Source organism: Chrysemys picta, chromosome 2, assembly GCF_011386835.1.
Source record: "Chrysemys picta bellii isolate R12L10 chromosome 2, ASM1138683v2, whole genome shotgun sequence".
Lineage (NCBI taxonomy): Eukaryota > Metazoa > Chordata > Testudines > Emydidae > Chrysemys > Chrysemys picta.
In genome coordinates this window covers 57753170-57772631 of record NC_088792.1, presented here as the reverse complement: position 1 = coordinate 57772631, position 19462 = coordinate 57753170, and the positions used below count along the sequence as shown (strand labels likewise).

Sequence of the window (19462 nt, the reverse complement as noted above, 5' to 3'; positions counted from 1 at the left end):
CACCCAATGGTAGTGACTAGACGCTCCAGTCAGGGACCAGGCCCCATTGTGTTGGGCATTTTACAAATGAATGTAACTCAGACAGCCGCCTCATCAAAGAGCTCATTGGCTAGGTTTCTGCTAAAGTGCAGTCAGATGGAACAAGGGCAAGGTAGGATGGAAGACAAGGTACAATAAAGATAGGTATAGTTACATAATTAAGTAGTCTCAGTGATTAACCACCACTTCTTCCTAGAAGAAATATCATTGTCCTTCCTTTCTTTCTTCCTTTCTTTCTTTCCCTTCTACATAAATTAACCCCTGGGCATTAACATTCCCCCAATGACAATTACACCACCAATTTCAGTGATGCAGAGGCATACAAAAATACTTATGACAAAATATAGTTAAAAAGCTGACTTACAGATGGCACCCTGGGCAAAAGATCAGTTTTACTCCTGAACTATTTGCCCACCCTACAGGGCCCAGTTGCTGAAAGAGATTGATGCTATACATAAGGCAACAAACTAAGATAGGTAATTACAGCTCTAGTTATGCACGGTTAGATCACCCAGACCTTTTAGGTCAATGGCTGTTTTCAATTTCAGAGTCATACTATGTGGCGTCATCCTATTCTAATCCTCTCTGCTTTGTTTGTGCTTTGAGTGTGGTGAGGAATTATATGTGATTTGTTGTAATTCTACCTTTATATAAATATTTGTATAGATCAACACAAACTGGCTCGGTTAGGAACCAGGAACCAAACTTCTCTTAGAACAATTAAAAAACTCGATTCCTTAATTCTGAAAAGCAAGCTCTGAAACAAGTCAAAGCAGTGCAAACTGTTTGCCAAATAAATTTATTAATTAAAAAAAAACAGTGAATAAATAACTGGTTTTCACACTATCTCTATCTTGGCATTATCCCAGCATGGTGAGTAATTCACCCCACACAACACAACTCTCATAACAGAACATAATCAGGGGAAGGTTTTGTTTTTCCCCACATGATGAACAGAACTCAGTACAGCATTTAGGTCAGAGAATGGTACAACAACCCACTGATGTTTGATATTAATTCTGTGACTCATGTCTTACTCCTATTCCCACTTCCTCCCCCTCCCCCCCCCCCCCAAAAGGATAGGATGCTGCCATGGGGGAGACTATGGTGAGCCTTTTAGCCACAGAGCAGGTAGAGTATGGACGTACTTGTCTCCACACTGTCTTAATCCTGTGCTGAATGCACTAGCCATGAAATGTATGGTATCCATGTCACACCCACTGAATAGCTACTGCAGTGGTGGGTCTAGTGTCTGACTGGACACCAGTCCATGATGAAATGCACTGAGACAAATCTCTTTTCACATATGCTGCTTTTTGTCACTGCCAGCCTGAGCAGAATTTCAGACAAGGACCTCAAGAAGTTCAAAGTCTTCATACCCCACTAACAGTCTTCTTACCAGTCCAGTTCCCTCTCCGTAACCTGCTTTTATCAGCTAATGTTGTAATGTTTCACTGTGAACTTAATACTCACTCTAACTCATGTTCTCTAACAATATGCTAAAGTTGTTCTTGCCAGTGTGTTTTCCATTGGCCACAGCTATATCATTTGTGTTGGATTTTCCTCCCCTTATTAGATCTTGCAACTAAAGGTTGTTGGTTTTTTTTAAAATGTATTTGAACTTGCCTTTCCTGGAATTCTATACTCTGTCAACATGGGCAAGCAAATTCAGTAATTGGCAGCTGTTATTTTCATTTCATAGTCTCATCACTCTAATCCTATAACCACTGATGGAAACTAAGTAATTTTCCTTTCCTTCCCTGCCCCACTCAGGGAATGTGAAAGTAAAGTGCAAGTTTTCTATGCCTCTCAAAAGGTACACTGTACATCGTTAGCTCAGTTTACAAGTGAAAATGTCCCCCACACTCCTCCAACCGCCAGCCCTGTAAACACAACCTCGATCTGAAAATCAGGTTGCATTCATTCTGGCTCACATATCATCACTAAAAGACAAACTATTCCCTCAGTTACATGGCTGCAACACTCATTTACTGCAGTGAGAGTCGTTCCCATATAACCTGGGGAAAAAATAGGCTCCTTCTGTCTTCAATGGGGTTGTACAAGTATAACTGAGGGCAGAATTTGGTTCTAAATCTGAAACGTAAGTCTTGTTTACAGACATTAATTTTACTAGATGTCTCTTAATGAACTAAAGGTGTGAATTTGAAATGGATTACTTAAACCACATTAAATCCCTGAATGGACCATCAGATTGTACGTCTACACTGGGGGGGGAGGGAGGGAGAAGGGGAAGAGAGAGACTGTGTCAGCTAGTTTCAGAGCCCAGGTCAACTTACTTGGGGTTGCGCTACAGGGCTAAAAACAGCAGTATAGATGTTCCCATTCTGGCTAGAGCCCTGGCTCTGAAACCCAGCAAGGGAGGTGGGTCTCAGAGCATAGGCTCCAGATTGACCAGGAACTCTACACTGCTATTTTTAGCCCCATAGCACAAGCCCAAGTCAGTTAACCCTGGCTCAGAGACTGCCTACTGTAGTGGGCGGGGGGGGGGGGGGGGAAGGGAAGGGTTGTGTTTTATTTTCGTGCAGTGTAGACATACCCAGAATTAAAGTGCCTTAATTTTGTTAATTTAATTCAATTCCAAAGTGAATTAAACTAAACTGAATTAAGGTCACTTTAATTCTGAATAAGAATGTTCACAACAGGGTTTAATGCAGTTTAAACTAATCCACTTCAAATTCACACCTTTAGTTAATTCAGATTAATTTACTGGATGTACCGGTATAAACAAGCCCAAAGTAAGCACATTTGTTGCCAGACCACATATGTGACCAGAATCACACTCACTTTTCCCATAGCTCTATTGGACCTTTAGTGCAAAGAAGAGTATAAAAAGAGAAGAACATCTGTGACCTAACTGAATACACATAAGCATTAAAAAAATGCTATTTGTACAGTCATTTTTCAGTGTGGAATCATATTTTAGTGGAAAACATGTCTATGAAAAATAATAATTTACTGCACAGGTTCTTAGAGATTGTGAAGACCTTAACCAATAACTGAAACTCTTTCTAGCTTCTGGGAGCAAGATCCTCAACTGTTTTCTTTATAAAATGGAGCCCTGAACCACTGGAACTAAGTAGGTAGGAATAATTAAGAAGAAGAGTTACATTCTGAAGATATAAAGTGAGTGTATTAGTAAAACCCAGATTACATGGAAACTGCTTGAAGCCAAATGAAATCTAGGAGGCCTGTATTTGTGTGTGAGGGGGGGAATATTGGTAACCTAGAAAAAGGGGAATCATTTTATACAAAGGTCAAGGAAACAGAAACTTTGTTTTCCCAGTCCTGGAAACCTCACCTAGGTCATAATAAGAGAGGCTTCTGTCCCATAGAAAAAGCATTACAGGAGAGGATTTACAAATCAACTTCATTATGTCCAACAGTAATATAGGCCCAACAGAAGCAAAGGTTATTTGTTTTGGGATCATGAATCAGTAGGAAACTTTGTGGATAAGCAATCAAGAAATTGACTCTGGCTTTTGGAACTTAAATACTCAGACTTGGTATCATCACTAAGACTCATAATAAGGGAACCGCTTTCCAGGACAAAATTGCAGTTGTAATTGATTGCCTTTGCTCTATTTTGCTTACCCATGTTATAATAATGTGCTAAAAAGATGACTATTTTGGGTGAAATCCTGGCTCTGTTGATGTCAGTGGGGGGTTTGCCAGGATTTCACCCTTTTTATTTATGTGAGGGAAAGGTCTGGAAAATAGATTCAGATTCTTGGTAATTTAAGGTTAGGAGAGGTACCTGATATAAATATAGAAGACAAATGTTTTTAAATGATCCATATTTGTTTCAGTTTTGACAGTAATACTTTGCAATTCTATAAAGTTTTCACGATCTCATGCTATCCCTATTAGATTGCAAAATGGCAATCATTCCTTTGGTAGAAACAGAGGAGGTTCAATAATTTGCCCAAGCCCAATGTAGAAATTTGTGGCAGAACCCAGCTGTCTCAGCCAGTAGGCCCATACCCTAACTACAGAATAGTTCTTTCTAAGGCAGCATAAGTGTCAAAAAAAAAAGGAGCGGGGGGAGGATACAACTGTTTGAGCAATATGCATTACAATTGCAGAGAGCTAGATTTGTATAAAACAGTGATGCAGCCTTCATAACATCAGGGAAAGGAAGAAGAAACATTCTGGTTTCTCTACCACAACTGAATATTCATCATAATAAATGAACAGCAGCCAAGTTTTCAGCCTGAATCTATAAATGTCTTTTTCTGAGGTGTTTCACTTGCTCCCCTATTCTGGAAAACCATTTATGAAGAGCCGAGTGCATGCTTCTTGTGCTATCTGGAAGCTATTACAATTAGGGTCGTGAAACAACAATTACCAGAGCAGGTGTATCCTGTTGGTCATTTCTAACCAGTGTCATAGATTTAAGGGTTTAGTAAGATTAATCTATGTATCAGTAATGTGGTTATGGTATTTAACCATATGTTGAAATATATGGAGCTTTGAGTAAACTGTCCCCAACACATGAGAAAATTCAGACATTGTTCTGTATCCAGTCCAAGAGAAATGGGTTTGCATTTGAGAATATTATAACCCTTGTTCACCTATTCACTTTTGTGCTTATTCTACCTCTCCTGCCAAGTCTGAGCTCTCTTCTTGGTACTCCGGTGTCAAAGCTTTGACGATCAGCAGTAATACGATGGGATAACACTCTAAATCATATCCCCTGTTGTTATCCCGCCATTCCCAAAGCATCACTTCTCTGACAGAAACATCTGTGATGTATTTCCTGGAATCGTGTTCAAAACCAGAAATGTGGCATTATTAACGTGCTGATATTTTACTAAACAGAGAGATGGCAATTAATTGGAAGAGGCTTTTGTGTGTTGTGCTGCCAAGAGACGCAGAGACAGATTAAATAATAAAGATGTCATCTCACAGTGCTTGAACAATCTGAAAATGTTCTGTTCAAATGCAATAGGAATGTAAAGCAATGAAGCATATTCTTTAGTCTAAGACTATATAGGATAGAGAGAGTCAGTGAGTTAACCTTTAAAAAAAAGTTGAAACCCTTCATTGACCAATATTATTATAGTATCAGGGTATTGTAGCGTAGGTGCCAAAAGCATCTAGTTTCTCTGTGTTTTTCACATATTCAGACCACTTACAAAATTATATGTATTTATATGACAACTTGTGGGGCAGTTGCGCATGAGATAACCACATCCTGGCTAATTAAATTTGGAGGCCCAGCCTCGCTGACTATAGAGCACTCTTCCTGCTAATGCTGATCTACAATGCTCTTATTCAAATCACCTCAGCCCATTTAAGCTCAAAAAGAGAGCTTCCTCCTGTGTTTTTGAGGCCGTAAGTTACTACTAACATCTGTATTGAGACAGCACCCAATTTGTGGAGGTAATTTAGAAATGAAATAGGAAAGTCCAAGTGATTCCAGTGCAATAGATGATGGATCATCTTTGTGCATCCCAGGCTGACCCCAGGCCTCACCTGTAATGCTGAGCATTGGGTTATGTCATTATCTGCCTCTTATTAGTCCTTGACTTAATTTTTTTTTAAATGTTGTAGCCAGATAGAAGCCACTCCAGAATTAAAACTGGTTCTATGTCAGGCATGTTGGCTTTCAGTATAAAAAAAGCAGAAAACATTACACTGAATCTAGGGTAGGAATAGAAAGTAACTATAGAGGTGAGGTTTTAGGCAATAGATGCTGGAGTCTGATCTTCCTGTTTCACAGAATGTTGAAGACCACAAGAATAAATTCATGCCAGTGGATGTGTCCACCTTCCTGGATATTCCCATCTTTAAAGTGTTCTCTTGCTGACCTACATTTAGTGTGGTGTTGTCTTCACTTAGACACTAATATCTTTGTTTTGCTTCTGACACATGACATATAATTAGAGAGACCATGACTCCTCAAAAACCTTTGGGGAAAAAAAATCTGTTTTGAAACATTTTCTTCTAGATTGCTTTCTGAATTTCATTTAGTCTACATTACAGAGAATAACTGTGTGAAAACAGGCTCTTTATGAAGAGAGAGTCGAAATTCATTGATATTTTCTCCTTCTCTGCTTGAGTTAAAAATGCTTTATGATATCATAACTGATTGATGATGAATGATTACTTCATGGAATTGTACAGAATGAATTCAAACTTACTCTAATTTTTGTATATCAGAAACAAGGCCCATGCAGTGACCTCAAGGCTGTATCACACTGAAGTTATCGTATTTTGAATTCCCTCCATAATTCAACAATCAGAGCTGGAATCTAGACCTTAATGAAGCTCCCTGGTTTTTTAGATTGATGAGGGGTGCTCATTAAGAACATCTTCCTAACAGCCAGACACCAACAGGGACAGAAAAGGCAGCTTCAGCTCATAGCATGAGTGCTGCGTTCATAACTGCTTACTAAGCATTTGATCCGGCACCATCTGACCCTAACCCAGCACACTTTAAGCACATGAATTGTCTTATTGACATCAGTGGGGGTGCTTAAAGGTAAATATGTTCTCAGCAGCTTGCAGGATCAAGCCTTAAGAAGGTTTGGTTGAAGAATAGTGGGCTAAAAGGGAGCCCAATGCTAAGTCATACTGAGTTCTCATGTCCTCCTGAGTCAATGCCTCATGGGAGTTAAGCCCTAGGATGGACCCTTAGTTATAATAATAGGTAAAGGAATGCCTGTACTCAAGACCCAAATACTTCCCCTTTACAGTGTTTTTTATTTATATAGTATTACATTTTAAAGCAGAGAGTGATGTCACTGCAGAAAATCATCATAAAAATACTGCAGCAACAGCCATCTCTTTCAACAGATGCCTGGTTGACTCACTTTCACAGCTGCAGCAAAGTATTCCAATCTGTTTCTGGAGACCAATCTTGCTTGTGAAGTCTTTAATAGGACACTTTGACCGTAGGGGAATGCAGCTGCTTTTCATTTCTTGTGGCAGTCAGAAAGTTTCATTGAATATTTCTGAGCTCTCAGTCTCTTCCAAACACATGCTGAATTTCCTGGCTCTCTTCCCTAAAATCTGGTCTGAGTTTCTGCTCCTGTCCTGCCTCAAATTACTGTGTGCACAAAAAAAATGAAGACAAAAAACCCCCTAAAATCATTATTATTTAAATGCATTTTTAACATTTTCCCTTAGCATTGTGAATATTTACATGTAGTTGTTTTTTGTTTAAAGTTTTTGTCCTGAACACATTAGGAGGTTCCAAAGAAGCTGAAACAAGAACATCGATCTTTTAACTATTAACAATGCAACACTGCCAACTAGAGGAACTGTATCTATCAAGTCCTTATCTCATGGACCACATCAGTATTCTTTGAGGGTTTGTAAAGATATAAATATTGAAATTCCATATTTGCTCAACAGGAACGCCAGCCCGCCAAACTCCCAAATATATTGATGCTTGCCTTTGTTTTTCTATAGACTTTTGTTGCCTCAATAAGTCAGATATGGAGTAGAAACACCACAAATTCTGTTATTCACTCAATATTTCCACCATCTAGAAATGCAAATAATACCACAAGACGGTGTTATTTTCTGCCTCCTACAAGAGTCCTACTAAAGCGATAAATAGCTTGTGAAGAAACAACACACTACTTGGATGACATACTAGAACCTTCACCCAACATTGATAGGTTCACAGTTAAAACCATTTGTAATCTATTCAGACTACTCATATATTTGGCCCAATCCTGCAGACATTCCACATGCAGGATGGCTGCCGGATAAACCTTAGGCAATACCCACAAACACCCTTGTGAAAAAGGTAGTCATTCACTTTTAAACTGGAAATATATGGAATTGGGTACAGACAACATATACCCCAAAGAAAGGAGTTTAATGATCACCTTACTGCATTTGATTCTCTGATTTATACAAACTTATTGTATCATTGCATTAGAACAGATTCAATATGATCAATGCTTCTAGGTTTTGTAGTCTTATTCCAGTGGACTAGATTGTGGCTCACCATTACATAGCAGCTCAATGCAAGGGGAAATAAAAAAAGCTACTGGACTTAGAGAATACAAGGGCTGCTTCCAAACTGCTCCCTCCAGAAAGCATAATGGGCCAAAGGAAGCAGGTGGAATTGTAGCACCACCCATTCACCCTCTGACCAGCCACCAGAGCTGGTTTGCCATGGGATGACAGGAGCCCATTGGTGGTTCACTACTCTGTGTCAGTAACTCTTGTCAGGCCTGGCACACTCACTATACCTCACACACTGTTGGCATAATCTGTATCTAAAAGGTGTCATGTAAGGTATTATATACAAACTGTTAACACGCAGGTCCCCAAAATACATACGCACGTGGCCTGTCAAGGTAACCCGCTGGCGGGCCGCCAAACCATTTGTTTACATGTGCATGGTCGCCCACAGCTCCCAGTGGCCATACAAAGGTTTCCGGCCAATGGGAGCTGTGGGTGGCCGTGCAAATGTAAACAAACGGTCTGATGGCCCGCCAGTGGATTACCCTGTCAGGCCACGTGCAGCCTGCGGGCTGCAGGTTGCCCACAATTGATGTAGGGGTGTGTGTAAAAAGTTATATATATGTGCTTGGCAAGCAAATGCATAAGCCCAGTCCTTCCTAGACAAAGGAATGCGTATTTGCTTATCTGACCACCCTAGCCATCAGGCAGAGACAATGGAAGTAAGTTTACATGTAAGGTAGACAAAGCACTTAAGCTAATAAGTGAGGGAAAAAGATAGCATGGCATCTATATCCTAGCAGGAGAGAGAGAAGTTCTATCTGGGCTTACTTTTCAAAGAACACTTTTCAAAATTTACTGGACTATAAAAAGAAGAGGAGAGAACCCCTAAGTTATCCTTTACCTGAGGACTCCAGTGTGTTTGGTCCTTGCTAAAGGACAGGCCGGCCATGCTGGAAGAATTACTGTGTGAGAAAAACTTCTTGGAATGAAAGACTATTTGTTAGGTTGAGTTTTAGATGTGTATTTTTTTACTTTTGGTTTGTTTGTAACAATTTCTATCCCTATTCCTTATACTTGATATCACTTACACCTATGTCCATTTCTTAATAAAGTTATTTTACTTTTACAATAAACCAACTCAGTGCTTTGATTGAAGTGGTGGGTTTGTCAACTCAGTAAGCCTGTTGTGTACCATCTCTTTCAAAGGAGCAGAGAACTTAATACAGTTGCGTGAGCATTCAAGTGAGAGGGAGTGGACACTGCAGAAAGATGTTACTCGTTGTGGTGAAAGCCAGGTTGAGACCTGCATGCTTGTATGCTGGCTGTTAGAGTCAGGGCTGTGAGCACCCAGAGTTGGAACACAGGTGATGACCGAACCCTTTACTGGTCTGGGTGAACCCCACTGCATCACAGCTGCTGTCCTTCCAGCGTAGCAGTGTGTGTGTTCTCATGCACACCAGGGAGCCCCTGGGAGATGGGCAGAATGCCTCCTAGTGCTCCCCCTGGAGCAGTACTGCCCCACGCTACTCCTTAGTACTGCTCAATGTTATTAGCATATTATAGAAATATTAAATACAGTATCTGGCAACATGTCTTTTTTATGCTAAAGAAGTTAGTCAACCATATCCATGGATGATCTGATCCTATCCATCAACACACATTTTCAGTGATATGTTCCATTTTTTCCTTATATTCATCCATCCCAAGTATCTGTAAAAGGAGCTGGAAGCTTTGGGAGGCCTAGCGTGAGTGGGAAATAATCTTATTGGGCAAAGGGAAGCAGATGGAAAGACGGCAGTGAGTCAGGGAACCTCAGAACTTCAGAGCAGCTGAGAAAGAGAAAATAATCCTGGCAGAAAGATTAAGGAAGCAAGGTTTGCCAGGACTACACTGCAGGATAGTTCAAAGATGGAGGAGTCAGTGTGAGCAGACAAACTGGAGAGGGTAGGAGACAACGCTATTGGAACAAGATGAAGGCTAAGATGTGAGCCAGGGGAGCTTAGGCATTAGGCTGGGAAACAGAGTAAAGTTTACAGCCAATATAAACCACTGAGAAGAGTAATTCAATAAGTGTTCTGCCAGTTATGAAGTTAGGTTTACTGTAAATAATTGTTGTGGAAAGTAACCAGAACACAAACCCAACAAAGAACAGTTATTCAGTAGGAACAAAACCACTGTGGCTCAGAACTAGCAAAACTTGTATTTTAATCATTCTAGCATCACCTAGAGCACTTTTTTTTTTTAAAGTGCACATCTGTTGTGAATCATCTTGTAATGCCAGAAGTGGAGTTTCCACAATGGTGAATGGGCCCTTGGGGAGAGGCGGGGAGAGGGCGAAGCATATGATATCTAGTTTTCATTCAACTACTTTATTGAGATGAATCAGAGATTTTCTGGTTGTCATTCAGACCCCTAAGGCAAGTAGACACTTTCACTGATGGAAAAACCCTGCAAGTTAGTGTGCAGTATTCTTGGGTTGTTCTGAAATCTGATCCTCCGCTGTGTTGTTTTAAAATACATTTTTCCTGATTACAATGTTATTAATGGCCCAATGTCAAGAGATGATACACACCTGCTGTTGCCACTGCCAGCAGTGGGCACTGAGTGCTCATCATCTCTGAAGAAATCAGGCCATAAATGTTTTAGGATGTATTCTCATCCAGTTCAGTGTATAATCTGTCTGGGCATTGTGCTCTGTAGACTAGTTATCTAACTAAGGAGGTGTTTCAAATACCTTTTAAAATGCATATGTATGTTGGGAGTTATTAAAATCTTTTTAATCCCTATGTAGAAGTATATAGAGATTTTGAGAGAGCAGTTTTGAATTACTGCTTCTACTCCAGCTGGGCTCTGAGCTCCTCACCTCCCACAATCTAAGCATGATTGACCTGATTTGTTATCTAGGTGACAGACTTCCTTTCTGGGTGAAGCACAAAGTAGGATTTGAATGGTGAGTGCTGCCTGCCAAATTGTAGAATCAGCTCTCAGACAATACTCAGCCATGGTGGTGGGAGACACTGTCCTGTTCAAGGTGCCATCTTTCAGATAAGACAAAGCCAGGACCTTCCTATCCACTTGTGGTCAATACAGCACATATTGTAAGGAGAGAGGTGTTAATCTTTGTGCTTTTACTGAATTGCTACTTGGATGGTCAGCTACCAATCACTGTAGTACTCTACAGTGGTTTCAATGGAATATAATATTCATCTTCACTTATTTGCTGTCCCAAAATGTTGTGTAGTGCGGCTTGATGCTGTTCAGCCACTGATGCGTTTCCCCACAGATGCAGATGCATTTCACTGACAAAGCAAAGTAGTCCTTGTGTATAGTTTGTCTATATCAACTTGCCAGACCTTTGGGGATGAAAAGCAATATAGAAAAATGCAGAATTACAGTATCATCATTTCAGTGAGAAGCTATCAATGTGCAAGTGTTTAAAGATTACAGAAGAAAGAGATGGAAATGAAATATCTGTTATCAGTTAATTATTCACATGTAACTCTAAAATACTTGGCTATAAAATTATTAGTGTACAAGTTAATATGATTGTGTTAGTAGTTTAGCATCTTCAGTTCCATAGCTCAAAGTGGATTGGCCTTTGGAAGCTACGATAGAGATGCAAGTCGTGCTGTGCATTTTGAAGAATAGTGACGTGTACAGGGAAATATTCTGCTTCCAGTTTTCACCCCCATAGTCTGATGGACCCTCATTCACCATCCCCCAAATCCTCCTTAGCCCATATCCAATTTTCAGGTTATAGCTCCTGGTCAATGTGTTCTCTAGTATTTATGATGGTCTTCTAGCAATGAGTTGAGGAAGTACAACAGCAGGAAAAGAACATTCAGAGATTGGACTCACAGGATGTCAAGTGGAAACAGAACACTTTTGGTTATATTCACATCTGAATGGTACAAGAGGAAATAGACCCTTTTCCATGGAAGACTAATACACCACATTGTGATATCTACTAATAAGAGCTTTAGTAGATGTTATTTAGCAGTGATTAAACGATTTCACAAACGTTCATTTCTGTGGCTTTCACCAAAGAAGTTTAGTAACCACCAAAAGTAAGTCTGGTCTTCTCTAATGTTGTATAAACAGTCACAGTAACAAGATCATTTTTTGGTATTTGTTATTTATTTTTGAGGATCATATTTATGCCTTCTTTTTTCTAAAGCCTTTGAAAAGTGATACTCCTGAAACTTTCCACTTACTCCATTATGTTAAGAATGTCTCTAGCTTGATTTAAACTGAAAACTAAATATACAAAAACCAGATTCAGAAACTAAAACTGCACTCAGTTTAACTTTACACAGATTGAAAGCCCAAAGACATTTGACTTCAGTCTTTGTAAATAAGACCAAAACCTCTGATTTCTTACAAGACCACTAATCATTTGAGTTTAGATTTCAACCTTCTACAGTAAAAGAATAGGAAAAACAAATAAAACATAATGTCAGTACTTGTACTTTAAACACATTGTAAAACTATTCACATAACTGCTTGTGCAAACCTAATTCTCAAGAGATCGCCCTTCTAAATTTTTAAGAGCACTATAACAGGTGTATGTTACAAATTAACACTACAGTCTGTGTTACTTACTGACTCAGTAAATTAAACAAAGGTATTTCCTGTATAGTTCTACAAGTTTTTTCCAGCAGGTGGATGAGAGGGATAATTTGGCTTGGGGGTTGTTTTTAGCGCTTTCTTAGGTGTTAAAAGACCATGCAGCATGGTTTGCTGGGCAGGGTTTAGAACAATACCCTCTTTATACATGCCGTTTTCTATTATCACTACTTTCTCTCTGAGAATACTTTCAGACATGTCTTACATCTGGGCCAATGAGCTGCTGAAGTGGGAAATTCACTTATCTGTAACTGGCCCTTAAGTGCAAAAGGCTGTGAGCAGGGCACAAGGGGTGCAAGCAGCCTCTCTACTTACACAGCCCATTTAATTTGGACAATTTGTAATCAAAGCCCCTAATTCTATTCTGCTCCTTCCCTAGTCTTCTTGGGGCAGTCAGCCAGCCCAAGGTTGATTAAGATTGGTAAGTATTGTATGTTAGGTGTACACTGCCGTACCTGAGCATTCTTACTAGGATTACAGTAGAGTTCACAATGTAATAGGGCTAAGTGATACATAGCAAATTGGGAACTCAAATACCATTGAAACTCAATGGGAGTTGGGTGCATAACTCCATTAGGAGTTTTTGAAAATCCAGGGTAAAATTTTGGCCCCGTTGATGTCAATGGCAAAACTCCCATTAACTTCAATGGGACCAGGATTTCACTCCCATGCTAAAATGAGCAATGGCATACATTGTCCTCAATGACATTATCTTTCTGGGACAACTCAGAACTGAGAAGCGGAAGAAAAAGCTTCACATGGGAGTTACGAATCAGTGGAACCATGAATTGATCATTCCCTTCATCAATTATTGTAATACATTTTCTTTTCCCTTCATAAACCTGATTCATTTTAATCATCATCAAGGAAGCTCATTATGACCTATTTACAAAACAACGGGTCAAGCAGTTGTTTTTCAGCTGTTAAAGAAATGCAGTCAGTTTTTAGCCAGACTCCATTGAGTTTCTCATCGCTTCTCATTGTTTGCATGGCTCTATTGTACCAGCAGATGGCGCTATCCACTTAAGTAATGAAATCACTGATCTTCTTTAGAAACAAATTAACCACACCTTCTCCCCTACTTCTTTCTTTTTAAGTTAAAGTACTTAAGAAATGAGCCCTCAGCTATGGCTTCAACAAAATCCATTAAGAAACAGGAAGAAATAAAAATCAGTTTGGCAAGTTGAAAACCACATCACTTGTGAGATAAGAAATGTTCAAGTTTGAAAGATATTCAAAATCATAGAAGCTAAAATTAAAAACGGTTTTAAAAATGTAATTTCTCTTTATATTAGTGTAGTGCTACTGGACTACACACCCTGTTCATTTCCATGGTTTACACTATCTAGTCAGGTGTTTATAAAGAACCTAATCTCGATGATAGCCTATAAGAGTAAGAGTAAAAGGAGGCATTGGATATGAATTTTTCAATTGTGCACGGAAAATAGAAGGGTGGAGTGCTTTAATATGCAAAAACAGAAGAAGAGACTTCTGGTATCATTTTAATCAAATGTGATCTCTCTTCCTTGCAACAGTAGATGTTCAGATATCTAACAGCCACAACTGAAGGTGACAGAGGGATCATATATTTGGCATTAAGAAGATAAGCAATAGCATATGACAAAACAGCACACATCAGAGAGAAATCATCAGGTTTTGTGGGGGTTGGGGAGAGGGGTTCCAGAAGTTGTTTGGTACCCTGACTTTATAATGTGAATTAACTGAGTAAAACAGCGCAAGAATAAAAGTTACACAACCCAACTGTGCACAGCATGGCAATTGAATGGCATGGGCTTAATGCAGAAATTACTGGGAAAGAGTCTTTGGTCTGTGTTATGCAGGAGATCAAATGGGATGATCATAATGGTCCCTTCCGGCTTTAAACTCTATGACTGTAGAACTGTAAACAGCCTAACCAAGGAGCCAAGGGACTTCAGAATGAGCCAAGATGGGAGTTGAGAAATCCTGAGCTCTCATTTTAGCGGTGTCATTGCCTCACTGCATGGCCTGCGGCAAGTCACTTCACTTTTCTGCCTCACTTTCCCTAACTGTAAAATGGGGATAGCACCACTTACCCATCTCCAACTGCATTAGAGGTTTTGTGAATCTTAATCAGCTAATGTCTGGACAGGATTTTGAACAGGTGAAGCTCTATATAAATATTAGGTTATACTATTCTCTCACTATATTAAAAAATGACAAAATTCAATCCAAAGGTCACTTTTTAAGGTAGCATTTCACAAGGAATTCCTTAGATGGGTCCATAGTCATTTAAACCTTCCTTAAATGGTTACTCAGACAATGTATAGCAGTTCTATTGTCTGGTAACTTTCAAAAAACTCGCCTCTTCCTAACAGACTACCCTCTATGTGTGCCTTATTCCGACTTATTTACAGCCTAGTTATGGCTTAGTTCCCATATAACTTATTCACATGTGTTCTGATTTTAGAACTGGATAGGTGCAGCATTTGCATACGTATAGTACATTTCTAGTTAGCTGCTACTTCAGAAACAAGAAGAACAGGAGTACTTGTGGCACCTTAGAGACTAACAAATTTATTACTTCAGAAACTAATCCTTTAGGGCGGGGGTGGGGTGGAAAGGCTGTAAAATACCTCCCCCTCCACTTCACCTTATATGTATACTATCCAGCATTAATGGTTAAAAACCCAAGCTCGACAGGGCAGTTAGCACAAGTACATGTTCAGTGTAAGGATTTGATATCTGGCAGGTAATTGCTGCTGCACCTATACTAGTCATTGTTTGATATTTAGATAAGTCCAGCTGACAAGCTGTGATGGAAGGCTGGCTCTGCTTGTATGAGCTCCATTTTCAAACTCACACTGACCTGAACGCTGCATATATGCAGGTTAGAGAGTTCCACCTCATGAGCAGTGACTGGGTTTAGAAACTTAAGGCACCTAGCATGGCTCTCTGTAACAGTCAAGTCAACTCCCTCCAGTGTCCAAACCCTCCATTATGACAGTGACATCCTTTTGACAGGTTTCTCTATATCTGACTGACATTTCTCTGTCCTGTTGGAATCAGCACACAGACTGCCAAAGCTGTACCCAAGCAAGAGCTTTTAAAGCCCATTGAAAGCACAGCAGTGTCAGAAGCTTGTGGCTAGAGAATGGGATTCGGGGTCAAGAAATATGGGTTCTGCTCCTGGCTCTCCCATGAACTTTTGTGCCATTGGCAAGTCATGTAGCCTCCTTGCCTCAGTTTCCCCATCTGTAATACTGAGAAAACTGTATTTACCCTGCCGAGGCGGGGAGACGCTGACGTAATTCAATAGTTCCAAAGTGCTTCAAGAGCCTCAGATGAAAGGCGCTAAAAGATCAGAAGTTTTATAGAGGAATAGAATTGTGCTTGTGCCATGAAAGTGGACCAAGTGGGTGGATGGAGATAAGGAGAAGCCAAAAGGTGAATCAGGGCAACAAGTATTTCCAGCTCCTGACTGATCACAATCATGTTAGCTATATGCCAAAAATATAGATATTTATCTTCTGTGCTCCTAGGCCCGTACTTATTGGTTGCGCATGAGACTGTAGGATATATAGGTAGGAGCACAGAAGATATCTGACAGGGCAGATGCCTGATAACACTGCTCTACAGCCAAAATGCTTCTGAAATAAATGTAGTCAAACTTTACTAATTCTGGGTCACTGAGAACGAAAATGATGCTTAAAATTGTTGATTGGCTCTAGTTTTCAAGATATGCTATTGGGTCAGTATATACGACCCTTGACTTGGGAATGGCAGAGGATAAGTGAGTTATAAAGGGAAGGGATCTCAATTTAAACCAGAAATGACTAAAATACATTTTTGACTGGAACTATGAATAAATCTATGACTGGGTTTGGACAGTACTTGCTTTTTAGGCAAAACAATGAATGATGCAATCTGAAGCTGGTATTGCGTCATACATGATATGAATTGCATCATGTTATTCCTAGAAGTCATGGATGATGCAATCATAACGAAGCTTACATCACTCTGCTGAACAAATTGCCCTATATCAGCTCTAGAAATCATACAGTGTCGTGCTCTCTTATTTGTCAGTGTTTGATTTTGCAAAGGGACACATTTCTGTTTAGCCAAAGTGAGCAGAGATACCTCGTACTTGTGTAAACAGTGCAGATAACTTCTGCTATGTTTGTGGTGAAGTGACTTTTGCATCACAAAAGCGCAGTATAACCACTATGGTTAACAAAGCCTATCACCTTTATTTTGGCTGCACAATTGGAGATCAGGACAAGAGGTGGGGCCCACACATATGCTGCAACACTTGTGCAACAAATCTTCGCCAGTGGTTGAACAGGAAAAGGAAATCTATGCCTTTTGCAGTGCCAATGATTTGGAGAGAGCCAACAGATCCTACCAGCAATTGTTACTTCTGTATGGTGCCTCCAGTTGGGAAAGGTGTGTCAAGGAAGAAAAAGTGTACTGTGCATTATCCAAACCTTCCATCAGCTATACGACCAGTACCCCACGGAGAAGGACTGCCGGTTCCTGATGCACCAGAATCATTCTCACTTGAGTCAGACGAGGAAGAGGATGAAACTTCTGGTCCTGAACCATCAATGTCACAGGACCCACATTTTCTCCCATCCTCCTCCTCTGAGCCACACCTCATAACACAAGGTGAACTGAATGACCTTGTCAGGGACTTGGAACTACCCAAGAGTAAGGCAGAGCTGTTGGGCTCCAGACTACAGCAGTGGAATCTCCTGGCAAGTGATGTTAGGGTTTCCATGTTCCGTGACCGTCAGAAGGATCTTGTCCCATTCTTCTTCATGGAAGGTGATCTTGTAGCCTTCAACAACATCGATGGTGTGATGGCAGCCCTCAACATTGTTCACGATCCAGATAAGTGGAGACTGTTCATTGATTAGTCAAAGACGAGTCTTAAAGCTGTTTTACTGCATAATGGCAATGTTTTGCCATCAATTCCAGTTGGTCATGCAGTCCATATGAAGGAAACCTATGACAACATGAAACAACTTTTGAGGTGCATAAACTATGACCAACATCAGTGGCAGCTTTGTGGCGATTTGAAGGTTGTTGCTCTCTTGCTTGTGTATCCAGTCTGCAGACCAAAGTACTGGTGTTTTCTCTGCGAATGGGATAGTCGTGCAAGAGATTCCCACTACATCAAGAAAGATTGGCCACTCCGACAGTCATTGGAGCCTGGGAGGAAAAGTGTTCAGCATCCACCACTTGTTGAATCAAGGAAGATTTTGTTACCACCTTACACATCAAGCTGGGTCTGATGAAGAACTTTGTCAAGGCCATTGACAAAACACAAGCAGCTTTCAAGTACCTCTGTGGAAAATTTCCAAGGTTAAGTGAAGCTAAGATAAAGGAAGGTGTCTTTGTTGGTCCTCAGATTCGTGAACTTCTTCGAGATGATGCATTTGACCATGCACTGCGTGGCAAGGAAAAGACGGCATGGAAAGCCTTCCAGTTGGTGGCAATAAATTTTCTCGGAAACAACAAGGCAGACAACTACAGGGTGTTGGTGGAAAACCTCCTCAAGGCATACAAAAGCCTTGGTTGCAACATGTCACTAAAGATACAGTTTTTGCACTCTCATCTAGATTTTTTTCCACCAAACTGCGGAGCAGTGAGCGACGAGCACGGCGAGCGATTTCACCAGGACATTGCAACAATGGAGAAACGCTATCGGGGCAAATGGAGCCCATCAATGCTTGCAGACTATTGCTGGAGAGTGACAAGAGATGCTCCATTTAATGAATACAAGAGACAAGCCAAGAAGCGCCAAGTAGACACTGACTAGGACTAAACTATGTACAGAATAGTTTTTTGCCTTTTGTTTCCTAATACATTTTATTTATATAACCCTTTTGCGGATTTTTAAAGTGTTACATAAACAGGACAGGTGACATATTCTCATGTAAAGCAACCATAAACACATGAAAAGACCTAGGTTTACAATTTATGATTAAAACTCTACTATCTACACAATATACATAGACATAAAATGTAAAAACTTAAATATCTTAGAAACAGTAGCCAATCAGTTGTTTTAATTGTCATATTTGAATTCAGCACATCAAAATACATAATAAATAGCACATTTTATCTCTGAAGCAGACGACTTCTCAAAAATTGTAGACCAGTGTAATTTAAGCAGCTTTGCATTTAGCCCATCTCCAGTTATAATCCCATCTGACTGAACTACTATGCCTTGAATCCCAACAACAGTAGAGTACCTCCAGGAGGTGAGGAACAATCCTGTCAAATCTATCCATCAACATCCTTAAATGAACGTACAACATTTTTCAGTCCTATTTTTCTCCAAACAATTCTTTAATTACTAAGCAATTTGTAGTAAGGTGGAGAGTAAGACATATTGAGGCTTTGTATTATTTTAAGTTTGGCATTCCTGGGTGATTACACTTTTAAAGTGTAAGTCAAGGTAGCTCAGCGCTTTGGATGGATGGATGCCCTTTGCTGTGAAGGTTCTTTAGACCAAAATCTAAATGAACACATAAAATAAAACTATTTGTTTTAAAACAAAGGTTTGCTTCCTATTTTCTAACCAGTCCACATTCTCTTTGTATTTGATCCTTAAGGTAGTGAAAATATTGTGTAATTAAATGCAAAAATACTTGAAATACAAACTTCTGTGCACTCAATTACAAATATTAAAGATGGCTTTTGTATACACAATAAGAAGTCACATTTTCATAGCTTAGTGAAAAAATAGTTGTTTCACTGAAACTGCAAATAAGGAGAAAATGCATGTGTGGCGATACCAACTAGAAAGCAAACTTTCCAAAAGGAAATTCTATAAAACAAAGCTGTAATTTTTCCAGAGCTT

At 39.8% G+C, this 19462-nt stretch overlaps 1 long non-coding RNA gene across 1 annotated transcript in view; it reads right to left on the bottom strand.

Moving 5' to 3' along the window:
* Positions 1-19462, bottom strand: part of LOC135981095 (uncharacterized) — an 87315-nt gene that overhangs the window by 14124 nt on the left and 53729 nt on the right. The gene's annotated exons all lie outside the window — the stretch shown is intronic.